We start from the raw sequence: 12,930 nt of genomic DNA on the forward strand, positions 1-12,930 counted from the left end.
CACCATTTTAGATAGACAGAGAATGATCCCAGACAGACAGCACATCCCCTTAAAAGAGACACGGAAACAGGATGAATAAAAACAGATAAATATATGAAACACAGCAGGTCGTGCAGATTCTGTGGATGAAGAACCCGGTTTCACGTTCTGTCGGCTAATCATTCCGATATTTTAGGAAAAAGTTCAAGAATACAGATTTTTCAACAAAAATAGCACCTGGAAATAATACGCAGCGAGAAAGGTCAAATGGGAACGTCTGTGATACAGCGGAACGCAGGAGTGATTAAATAATACATGGCACAATGGAGAAAGGCAAAGTGGGTGGTAATCGGGCAATAACGTAACAAAGGATGGTCCAGAGGAGGTGTTAGTGGGAATAGCAGAACCATTACCAGACAATGGGAGCGGTGCTTATCATCCGATACGTTGAACCTAATGTTGAGGCCAGAAGACGAGAACATGCCTACAATATAGGGTGTCACCGCCTTTTAATCAGACCAGGCAGCTTTGCCAGCCCGGATTGATTTCCTGTCCGCTTTGAATTCGGCAGCCAAGGGACTAATTCAAAAGCTAGCTTCTCTCATCTTTTCAGCTCTGGAGAAGCAGGACGCACTCATATTCAGGGCAGAGGTGGAGATTGACGCTGAATGTATGCTTATCCCAATTGAGAAGAGCTGATGCGCACAGACAGGAAGATATACTGATCATTTATTTGGCCGGCAATAAACACGGGTTTAGGTTATCCAACGAGTCACAGAGCCGAGTACCTTTGAGATACTTTAACTTTACTCAATTGTGTGAGTTTCACTTTGCTCTGGGATTTGGATGCTGTGGGAACAATCGCCGCAAAATCACATGTTTTAATGTGAAATATTTCTGTTTTCTCACACGTCAAGCGGCTGTGAGGAGCGGAACTTTGAATAAAAAATGCCGGGGCTCGTTCAGTATTTGGCCGAGACCTGTCGCATTTCAAATGTGATCATTCCAAAGCGAGAATCATACCCCGAGACCAACGAGCCGCCGACAGTGAAGAGTGCAGCTCTCAGATTCTGACGGTAGTGAGAAAAGATGTTAGGTCCATCGTGCTTGTGCTGTCACTCCGAGACCTATCGAATAAGTCCCGCTCTCCGCAGTCCTACAAATGTTATCCATTTGACGAATGTATTATTAATTTGAGACATGACATGATCAAAGTGCAGCATCCTTGTCAGTGAAAGGGAAATTCGGCGATGAGGTTAATGTGATTGACAAAGTGACCAGGGGAGACAAAGCTGAGCACAAACACGATGAGGATGGGATTCGAACCCCTGCGTGCAGAACAACATTGATTAGTCATACATCGCCTTAATTTCTCGGCCACCTCGTCTGTTATACAACCAAGCGTCAGCCGATCAATCTATTGCTTTTTGTAACCCAACAGAAATAATGTGCAAGAAAGTTTACTTCACAGCTTGCTCTGCCTGTTCATGCAGATCGACAATGATGAACACGTGCCATTAGATTCTTAAAGCAAACAACCTTCCTTTACTTCAGGTGAGTGACTCGAAGAGACGGTTGTTTTTTCGGCAGAATCGCAACAAATATAAAATTTCACGCAGCGAGTTAATTGACCGCGGCAAGATAAGAATCTGCAATGTGTTGATAAGTTCGCGGTTATAATCGAAGTCAGACGTCGAATCAATTAGACCACGCGGCCGCTGCCACCATCATACAATGTGTTGTTGTGTATATTGCGAGCAAAATCAAGGAGTGGATTTAGGAAAAGATGAGCATATTTTAAGTAAATGAACTGATGTACTGCGATCTGGGTCCGCACAGGCGCAGGCAACTCCAATGTAAATTGGATCACAACAGTTTAACAATTCGGTCATTGCAGCTGAAATCATACTCCTTCTCAAACTATACAGGATGTCCCGGGTTTATGAGTAAATCCGTTTTAAAGGGAAAGATTATGAACCGGAACTGACAACCAGCCCTTTTAAACAGATACAGAATGTTCGGGGACAGCAAGGACATCTCTTTTACCCAGATGCAGAAAGACCCTTGACTGACCGCAGTTCCCTTTTAAAAGAATAAAGTGAGATCTCTATCATCCCTGAAGGCAATTGTGCTGTGGAGCTCAGGACCACGCGGGACAGAGACGGTTAATGAAGTCACAGGTGTTAGACAGGCAGGAAGGAGGGAGCGACGTAAAACCAGCCCAGACTGACAGCCAATTTACAAATATATATATATTATACAACATAAGAAAATAAATACATTTAATTTTTAATTAAAAAAAATTGAATTTGATTTGTTTTAAATAAATAAATAATTGATTCAGAATCTCGATATTTTTTGATTTAACGAAGGCTGTGTGACTGGAAGAATTTCCTTTGGAAATGAGGGGGTGCCTCTTATCAACAAAGGCAGACATTGATGTGGAGATTCAGTATCGCCACCAGTGATCCAGTGCAGCCTTCGGCCGCCTGCGAAAAAGACTGTTTGAAGACCAGGCCCTCAAATCTACCACCAAACTCATGGTCTACAGGGCTGTAATAATACCCGCCCTCCTGTATGGGTCTGAGGCATGGAATGATGAGCAGAAGGCACCTCAGGTCGCTGGAGATATATCACCAACGAAGTCTCCGCAAGATCCTGCAAATCTCCTGGGAGGACAGGCGCATCAACATCAGTGTCCTCGACCAGGGTAACATCCCAATATTGAAGCACTAACCACACTCGAACAGATTCGCTGGGCAAGCCACATAGTACGCACGCCAGATGTGAGAATCACTGAGCGATGCTTTATGCGGAGCTTCTTCATGGTAAACGAGCCAAAGGAGGACAGCGTAAACGTTATAAGGACACCCTCAAAGCCTCGCTGGTAAAGTGCGACATCACCACTGACACCTGTGAGACCCTGGCCGCAGATCGCCCGAGGTGGAGAAAATCCATCCGGGAGGGCGTTGAGCTCTTTGAGGCTCGATGCAAGGAGCATGAAGAGCGCAGGCGCACGCAGCAGAAGGAGCGTGCGGCAAACCAGCCCTATCGACCCCTTCCCCTGACGAAAGTCTGTCCCACCTGTGAAAGGGTCTGTGGCTCTCGGAAAGGACTGCTCAGCCATCAAATAATTCACTTTGGTAGTGGAAGCAATCCTCCATAGGACCCCTGGACCTGATGGCTTATATCCTGTGGATACAACCAATGCATCCATAGGATATAAGCCATCAGCTCCAGGGGACTTGTCCGCCGTTAGTCCCATTATTTTACCTCATACTGCGTCATTAGTGATAATGATAGTATTAAGTTCCTCCCTTCATATAGCCCATGGATTATCCACTATTTGGATGTTTTTACTGACTTCTACCGTGAGAACTGAAACAAAATATTTGTCCAAAGTCTCTGCCATTTCCCTATTCTCGATTATTAATTACCCAGTCTCATCCTCCAGGAGACGAACATTTACTTTAGCCACACCTTTCCTTTTTGCATACCTGTAGAAACTCTTACTATCTGTTTTTATATTTCGTTCAAGTTAACATTCATAATCTACCCTCTTTTAATCATATTTTTAGTCGTTCTTTGCTGGATTGTAAAAATGTCCCAATCCTCTGGACTCGCACGAGTGGATGATTGGCTGAGCGTGACGGAACAGGTGACCTAAAATTTCCTCCAAAATAATTCAGAACACTTGCACCTCAAATGACCTCCAAACAGAGCGGATTACGTGCGAATGCCTACAGCTACTGATTCATTGTGAACAGGGCTCGAACTTACTCAGAAGCAATTCGATTACATTCCTAATCCAATGATTTAACCACCCAGCCAAGGCAGCTAGCACGTCCCATTTTTTTAAACACACACTGAATGAAGCAGCACTGAGAGCGCAACCCTTTTAAACAGATAAAGACTGATCCGAGACTGACAGTGTAACAACTTGATGTCGCTGTATTACACAATAGAAAGCAGGAATGGATGAATCGCTTTCGGCGGGAATTAAATGATGTACTCCCTGCTTGTCTCCGCTAACCAGCTCGTTGGTCAAGGGGTAGGATTGTCAATTATATAGGGAAAATAATGGAAGCCTTACTAATGGAGAAAATAGAAGAACATCTAGAAACCAAAAGTATAAAAATGAATAATCAGCATGGATTTCAACAGGGAAAGTCCTGTGGACCAAACTCATAATTTTTGAAGAGGTTATAGAGAGGGTAGACATTGATCATGCAATAAGTGTAATGTATCTAGATTTTCAAAAGACCCTCGCTATGAATCCCAATAATAGGCTGCGAAGCAACGTCAGGGTATAAGCAGCAGAATGCAGAGCGAGCTATCTTCAACACTGAAATCAAGATTGGAGGTAAAAGGCAGATATTCATATTGGCAGAAGATGGGTAGTGGTGTTCCAAAAGGATCAATGTCGGAACCACTATTGTTCCCAATTTATATTAACGATTTAGAATTTGGAATTAAAAACAGAATTTCCAAATTTGGCAATGATACCAAATTGGCGGAAATTTATACTGAGGAGGACTGCAACAAATTAAGGACAACATTAATAAACAAGCAGAATGGGCATATAATTTTCAATTAAGTTCCACACACATACATGTGAGGTATTACATTTTGGTGGGAATAATATTGAGGTCACTTATTACTTGGCGCAAACGACTCTCGGTGTGGTAGAGGAACAATAGGATCTCTGAGTACAATTACACAAATCACACAAATTGTGACAGAGTTTAGCAAGGAAAGATAAAGGTAACTAAGCATGGAGGTTATTTCTAGTGGTATAGCATTGCAAAATACGAAGGTTATGCTAAACCTGTATTGAACCTCGGTTAGACCACACTTAGAGTACTGCATGCAGTTCTGGTCATCCTATTATAAAGATGATATAGAGGCACTTGGGAGGGTGCAGAGAAGAATTACACGGATGCTACCAGAAATGGGAGGTTATTCATAAGTGGAAATAATAAACAAGCTGGGTCTCTTTTCTCTTCAAGATTGATCTATAGGGGTGACCTAATAGATTATTATAACATTATGAAAGATTTTGATAGAGTGTTTACAGAGACAATGTTTTCACATATGGGAAAGAGCATAACTGGAGTCCTCCAATATAAGATAGTCATCTAGAAATCCAGAAATCAAATAGAGAATTCAGAAGCAAATTCGTTCTGGAAAGAGTAATGAGAATGTGGAACTGAAAAGCGTAAGAGTGGTTCAAGCGACTAGTATAGATACATTTAAGGAGAGGCTATACAAGCATATGAGGTAGAAAGGAATAGATGCTATGCTGATAGATTTAAATCAAGAAAGACTCCAGAATATTCGAGTGGAACATAAACGCTAGCATCGTCAGAATAGTCAGAATGGCAGTATACGCTATGCTGTCCGCTGTAAGCCTATTTAATTCAGTTATCTGCAGCATTATGCATTGGATTCAATGATAAGCTCTCTGAGTATAGGTAGGAGTGTCTGGGTCACTGTAAGAGCTTTCTGTTTCTGTGTAATAGTTTCTGGGTCTCTTCAGGTGCTGTCTGGGTCTGTATTGCAGCTGCTTGTGTCAGATTATGAGCTGACTGTGTCTGTTTAAGTGTTGTCCGGGTTTGTGTAGGAGCGTCGGGGTTTGTGTTGCAGCTCCATGTGTCAGGTTTGGAGCTGACTGGGTCTGTGCAAGAGTTGTTTCTGTATGTGCCGGAGAGTCTGCGTCTGTGTTGGAATGTGTCTGTCTGTGGTTGAACTCCCTCGGTCAGTGTGGTTCTGCATTGAGCTTTTTGATTCAGTACCGGTGCTGTCTTGATCTTTAAATGAGGTGTCTGCATCTCCGAAGCGAGCTGTGTGGCTCGGTGAAAGAGCAGTCTGGTCCTTTCTCGGAACAGTCTGCGCCCGTCTAAGAACTGCTTATATCTGTGTAGGAGCTCTTGGATCTGTGTTGGTGATGCCTTGGCCAGGGTAGAGCTGTCTATGTCTATGTAGGAGGGAATTAATCTGTCTCGGAGGTCCCTATGTCTCTGAAAGTAGCTGTATGGGTCTGCGTAGTAAAGGTTGTGCCTGTGCTGTTAATCCCTGCTTCAGTGTAGCACCTGCCTGGTTCTGTACAGGAGCTGCCAACTTTCGCGAAGGAAATGTCAGTGTCTCTGTCGATGCTCTCTGGAAATGTGTTGGTATTGTCTGTGGCTGATGAGGACATGTTTGCTCCTGTGTATGTGATGCGGGGTCTCTGAAAGGAACTGTCTGAGTCTGTACACAAGCATTTTGATGCTGTGTATGCGATTTGCCTGTCTGCACTGGAGTGTATGGATCTGTGCAGTAATGTCTGACTCGGTGTAGGATCAGTATTCCTCTGTACGGGAGCTGCCTGGGTCTGTTGAGCCGCTGTCTCGGTCGGTGCAGGAAAAGTCTGGATCTGTGAAGGTAGATTGTGGGACTGTGTCGGAAGATTGTGAATCTGTGAAGGTAGAGTCTGGAACTGTGAAAGAGCCGTCTGAATATGTGTTGCAGCTGTCTGGCTCTGTGAAGGAATAGTCTGGTCTGTGAAAGTAAATAGAAATCTAGAAATTCACAGCGCTGAAGGTGGCCACTTCGGCCCATAGTTTACATGCCAGCCGAAGAAGAGCCATAAGGCCCTTTGATCAACAACCCTGAAAGGTATATATGAACCTGTGAAGTATGACAATGGCGGAAAGATAAAGAACGCCCAACCCAATAAGTCCGTTCCACACAACCTCGACACCCCTTGCACCGAAAAATTATACACACCACCCCAACCCGAGCCATGCGAACGCATGGGAGAAGCAAAAAAGCAGAATAAAAAACAGGCTAATTGTGGGAAAAAAATCTGTTAAAATCCCTCTCCATCTACGCGATCAAAATTAGTCCAAGAGATCAACTTGGTCGTATTGGAATCCCTGCAGTACTTACCATCGTATCTGCGTCAGCCAACAAAAGATTATCCAACCTAATCCCACTTACCAGCTCTCGGTCCGTAACTCTGCTGGTGACAGCAAGGACATTGGTTGGTTAGGCCGCTGCTGGAGTACTGTATGCAGTTCTGGTCACCACATTTAAAAAAAAAATTGTTATTGCGCTGGAAAGGGTACTGAGGAGATTTACAAAAAAAGTTGCCTGGACTGGAGAATTTTGTTGATGAGGAAAGATTGGAAATGCTGAGTCTGTTTTCTTTGGACCAGAGGAGGCTGAGGGGAGACTATATTGAGGTGCATAACTTTATGAGGGCCTTAGATAGAGTTGGTAGGAAGGTCCTGTTTCCCTTTGCAGAGTGTTCAACAACCAGGGGGAATCGATTTAAGCTAATTTCGTGGTGAACCAATTCCCCTATCTCGGGCGTCTCCGATCAACAAGAGCAGGCATTGATGACGAGATCCAACACCGCCTCCAGTGCGCCAGTGCAGCCTTCGGCCGCCTGAGGAAAAGAGTGTTTGAAGATGTGTCCCTCAAAACTTTCACCATGCTCGTGGTCTACAAGGCTGTAGTAATAAACGCCCTCCTGTGTGGCTCAGGGATGTGGACTATGTACAGAAAACACCTCATGTCGCTGGAGAAATGCCACCAGCGATGTCTCCTCAAGATCCTGCAAAACCCCTGGCAGGACATTTGCGCAAACATTCGCGTCCTGGTCCAGGACATCATCCCCAGCATTGCACCACTTACCACACTTGGTCAGCTCCGCTGGTCAGGCCATATGCCACACACGAGACTGCCAGAGCAAGCGCTCTTCTCGGAACTTGTCCACGGCAAGTGAGCCAAAGGCGGACAGAGGAAACGTAACAAAGAGACCCTCAAAGTTCCCTGATAATGTGTGACATCCCCACTGTGACCTGGGAGTCCTTGTCCATAGATCGCCCGAAGTGAAGGAAGTGCATGGGGGTGTGTACTGAGGTCATCGAGTATCGTCGCCGAGAGCATGGAGAAATCAGGTGCAGGCAGCGGAAGGAGCTGCGGCAAACCAGGCTCCCTGCCAATCCTTTCCCTTTACGACAGTCTGTCTGACCTGCGACAGAGACTGTGTTTCCCGTATTGAACTGAACAGCCATCTAAGAACACATGCGAAGAGTGGCAGCAAGTCTTCTCGTATTTCAATCAGTGAAAGGCTCACTGCCGCTGATTGGTTTGTAGTGCAAAGTATGGAACTGATCTAAATACAATTCCACTGCGTAATCCCTCATTAAAAGAACATAAGAATTAGGAACAAGAGTAGGCCATCTAGCCCCTCGAGCCTGATCCGCCACTCAGCAAGATAATGGCTGATCTGGCAGTGGACTCAGCTCCACTGACCCGCCCGCTCCCCGTAACCCTTAATTCCCTTATTGGTTAAAAATGTATCTATTTGTGATTTGAATACATCCAATGAGCTAGCCTCAACTGCTTGCTTGGGCAGAGAATTCCACAGATTCACAATTTTCTGGGAGAGGAAATTCCTTCTCAACTCGGTTTAAAATTGGCTCCCCCGTATTTTGAGGCTGTGCCCCCTAGTTCTAGTCTCCCCAACCAGTGGGAACAACCTCTCTGCCTCTATCTTGTCTATCCCTTTCATTATTTTAAACGTTGCTTTCAGATCACCCCTCATCCTTCTGAACTCCAACGAGTAAGGACCCAGTCTACGCAATCTATCATAATAAGGTAACCCCCTCATCTCCGGAATCAGCCTAGTGAATCGTCTCTGTACCCCCTTCAAAGCTAGTATATACTTCCTAAAGAAAGGTGATCAAAACTGCACGCAGTACTCCAGGTGCGTCCTCAACAAAACACTGTACAGTTGCAGCAGGACCTCCCTGTTTTATACTCCATCCCTCTCGCAATGAATGCCAACATTCCATTCGCCTTCCTGATTACTTGCTGCACCTGCAAACTAACATTTTGGGATTCATGCACAAGGACCCCCAGGTCCCTCTGCATGTTGTAATTTCTCCCCATTCAAATAACCTTCATTTTAAAGTTATTTTTTCGCCAAGGTGGATGACCTCACATTTTCCGACATTGTATTCCATCTGCCAAATCTTAGCCCATTCGCTTAACCTATCTAAATCTCTTTGCAGCCTCTCTGTGTCCTCTACACAATCCGCTTTCCCACTAATCTTTGTGTCATCTGCAAATTTTGTTCCACGACACTCTGTCCCCTCTTCCAGGTCATCTCTGTATATTTTAAACAATTGTGGTCCCAGCACCGATCCCTGTGGCACACCACTAACCACCGATTTCCAACCCGAAAATGACCCATTTATCCCGACTCTCTGCTTTCTGTTAGCCAGCCAAACCTCTAACCATGCTAATCCATTTCCTATGACTCCACGTACCTTTATCTTCTGCAGTAACCTTTTGTGTGGCACCTTATCGAAAGCCTTTTGGAAATCTAAATACACCACATCCATCGGTACACCTCCATCCACCATGCTCGTTATATCCTCAAAGAATTCCAGTAAATTATATAAACATGCTTTCCCCTTACTGAATCCATGTTGCGTCTGCTTGATTGTACTATTCCTATCTAGATGTCCCACTATTTCTTCCTTAATGATAGCTTCAAGCATTTTCCCCACAACAGATGTTAAACTAACCGGCCGGAAGTTACCTGCCTTTTGTCTGCCCCCTTTTTTAAACAAAGGCGTTACATTTGCTGCTTTTTAATTCGCTGGGACCTCCCCAGAGTCCAGAGAATTTTGGTAGATTATAACGAATGCATTTGCTCGAACGTCTGCCATCTCTTTTACTACCCTGGGATGCATTTCATCAGGACCAGGGGACTTCTCTATCTTGAGTCCCATGAGCCTGTCCAGCACTACCCCCCTAGTGATAGTGATTATCTTAAGTTCCTTCCTTCCCATATTCCCGTGACCAGCAATTTTTGGCATGGTTTTTGTGTGTTCCACTGTGAAGACCGAAGCAAAATAATTGTTTGAGGTCTCAGCCATTTCCACATTTCCCATTATTAAATCCCCCTTCTCATCTTCTAACGGACCAACATTTACTTTAGTCACTCTTTTCCGTTTTATATATCCGTAAAAGGTTTTACTAACTATTTTTATGTTTTATGCAAGTTTACCTTCGTAATCAATCTTTCCTTTCTTTATTACTTTCTTCGTCATTCTTTGCTGTCGCTTAAAATGTTCCCAATCTGCGAGTTTCCCACTGACGTTGGCCACCTTATACGCATTGGTTTTTATTTTGATATTCTCCATTATTTCCTTGGTTATCCATGGCTGGTTATCCCTTCTCTTACTGCCCTTCTTTTTCACTGGAATATATTTTTCTTGAGCACTATGAAAGAGCTCCATAAAAGTCCTCCACTGTTCTTCAATTGTGTCACCGTTTAGTCTGTTTTTCCAGTCTACTTTAGCCAACTCTGCCATCATCCCACTATAGTCACCTTTGGTTAAGCATAGTAAGCTCGTTTGAGACACTACTTCCACACCCTCAATCTGTATTACAAATTCAACCATACTGTGATCACTCATTCTGAGAGGATCTTTTACTGAGAGATCGTTTATTATTCCTGTCTCATTACACAAGACCAGATCTAAGATAGCTTGCTCCCTTGCATGTTCTGTAACATACTGTTCTTAGAAACAATCCCGTATGCTTTCTATGAATTCCTCCTCAAGGCTACCCAGTGCGATTTGATTTGACCAATCGATATGTAGGTTAAAATCCCCCATGATTACTGCCGTTCCTTTTTCACATGCCTCCATTATTCCCTCGGTTATTGCCCGCCCCACCATGAAGCTATTATTTGCGGGCCTATAAACTACGCCCACCAGTGACTTTCTCCCCTTACTATCTCTAATCTCCACCCACAATGATTCAACATTTTGTTCATTAGAGCCAATATCGTCTCTCGCAACTGCCCTGATATCATCCTTTATTAACAGAGCTACCCCACCTCCTTTCCCTTCTTGTCCATCTTTACGAATTGTCAGATACCGCTGTATGTTTAATTCCCTGTCCTGGCCAACGTGCAACGTTTCTGTATGGCCACCAAATCATACCCATTTATGATGATTTGTGCCGTCAACTCATTTACTTTATTTCGAATGCTGCGTGCGGTTAGGTAGAGTGTTTTAATACTAGTTTTTAAACCATGATTTTTAGTTTTGACCCCTCCAGCAGCCCCTTCCTATTCATACATATTGTCCCTCCCTTTCACCTTGTCGTTTACACTTACCCCAGTGCTAGTCTACTCTGTTGCCTCCTGCTTTTTGCATTTTTTCTTGGGGTCCTGTGATTTGAGCTCTCACCCACTCGAACTAGCTCAGAGCCCTCTCCTGGGTTCCGAATACTCCTTGCATTGCGGCACCGAGATGTCATGCTTGCCTTTCTATTACACTTTGACCCATTAGAATGTTGCTGTCCATTAGTCTGCTGCAAACTGCAGGGGCCACGTCGCTTAATGGATAAGGCATCTACTTTGATGGAAACACTGATGTTATCAGAAAATTGCAACGTCAAATGCTGCCGTGGTCATTTTGGCAAAACTTGTTCATCTTTATAAAACCAAACTACGTTCGCACTCATTAACTAAAGGTGAGTTCCTCCCAAACAATGCACTGATCTTTATTAAAAGGCACTATTTAATTCTTTGTATATTGCTCACTGATTTTTGGAGGTAGTGTCCAACAAACCAACAATTAATACCGATAAACTATTAATGTTTCCAGTTCGAACAACAACTTCGCGTCAATCAGTGTAATGAAGGGCAGTGGACGGAATTGTGATCAGATTCCAATGAGATCCCCGTGAGTCGATAAAAAAAAGAGCATTTGCAGAATCGCTGCGTGCAGGGTTCGAACCTGCGCAGGAAAACCCCCATTGGATTTCGAGTCAAACGCCTTAACCACTCGGCCATCGCAGCTACACAGAAGAGCTGCATTAATAGTCGAATCGTTGGTGCAATTTATCAGAGAGACCGCCTGCATGCTTGCTCTATTGTATCTCCCAGACGATGTGAAAATTAAATCGTAGAATCACAGAATCTTACAGAAAGGAAGGAAAAATTTCGGTCAGAACTGAAATAATATACATTTCGCGAAAAACTGAAAAGTCTGGAGAGCTTCTTTCTCGATAAACAAGTGAGATAAATGTTCACATTATGGAGGTATTTGATCGAGTTGATGTGGAGAAAATGTTTGCTATTGTGCAGGAGTTCAGAACAGGAGGTCACTGATAAACTCAGTAGACAATTCAAGAGCAACTTATTTACCAAAGAGTGGTTAGAATGTGGAAGATGCTACACGAGCAGTCGTTGAGGCGAATAGCACAGATTCATTTTAAAGGGATTACCTCAGCACATGACTGAGAAAGCAATAGAACAATATGCTGATAGGATCAAGTGAAGTAGGGTAGTGTGCAGCATTAACTATAGCAACACTAGTTAGGTGCAATTGTCTCTTTCTGTGATGCAACCTCTATATAACGTTATGTAACACACATGTTAAACAACAACAACTTATACATAATTAGCACCTTGAAAGTAGCGAAACGTCCAAGGCGCTGAACAAGAGTTTTATGCGATACAAATTTGACACCGAGCCACGAAATACAAATTAGCGCAGGTGACTAAAAGATTGGCCAACCAGGTATGCTTGATAATGAGGAAGAATGCCGTAGATTGCAGGAAGATATCAAAGAACTGGTCAGGGGTTTAATGGAATTCAACCCGGAGAAGTGTTAGATAAAGCATTTGCGGAGTGCTTATAGGGAAAGCGAATAAACATTAAATGTTCGGCCACTGATAAGTGTAGAGGTGCAAATGACCTTGGAGTGCATGTGCACTGAATCCTTGACGGTAGCAGCGCAGGTAGATAAGATGCTTGTGAAGGATAGACAGAAAGGAAAAGGAGGCGGGGTGGCATTGCTGGTTAAAGAGGAAATTAATGCAATGATAAGGAGGGACATTAGCTTGGATGGTGTGGAAGCGGTATGGGGGGG

At 43.8% G+C, this 12,930-nt stretch overlaps 1 non-coding gene across 1 annotated transcript; it reads right to left on the bottom strand.

Annotated features, from left to right (window-relative positions):
* Window positions 1–11,771: 11,771 nt before the first annotated feature.
* On the bottom strand, window positions 11,772–11,854 carry trnas-cga (transfer RNA serine (anticodon CGA)). The gene has a single exon. It is a non-coding gene; the product is annotated as a tRNA-Ser (tRNA).
* Window positions 11,855–12,930: the final 1,076 nt, after the last annotated feature.

This window comes from Pristiophorus japonicus, unplaced genomic scaffold (genome assembly GCF_044704955.1).
Source record: "Pristiophorus japonicus isolate sPriJap1 unplaced genomic scaffold, sPriJap1.hap1 HAP1_SCAFFOLD_81, whole genome shotgun sequence".
Lineage (NCBI taxonomy): Eukaryota > Metazoa > Chordata > Chondrichthyes > Pristiophoridae > Pristiophorus > Pristiophorus japonicus.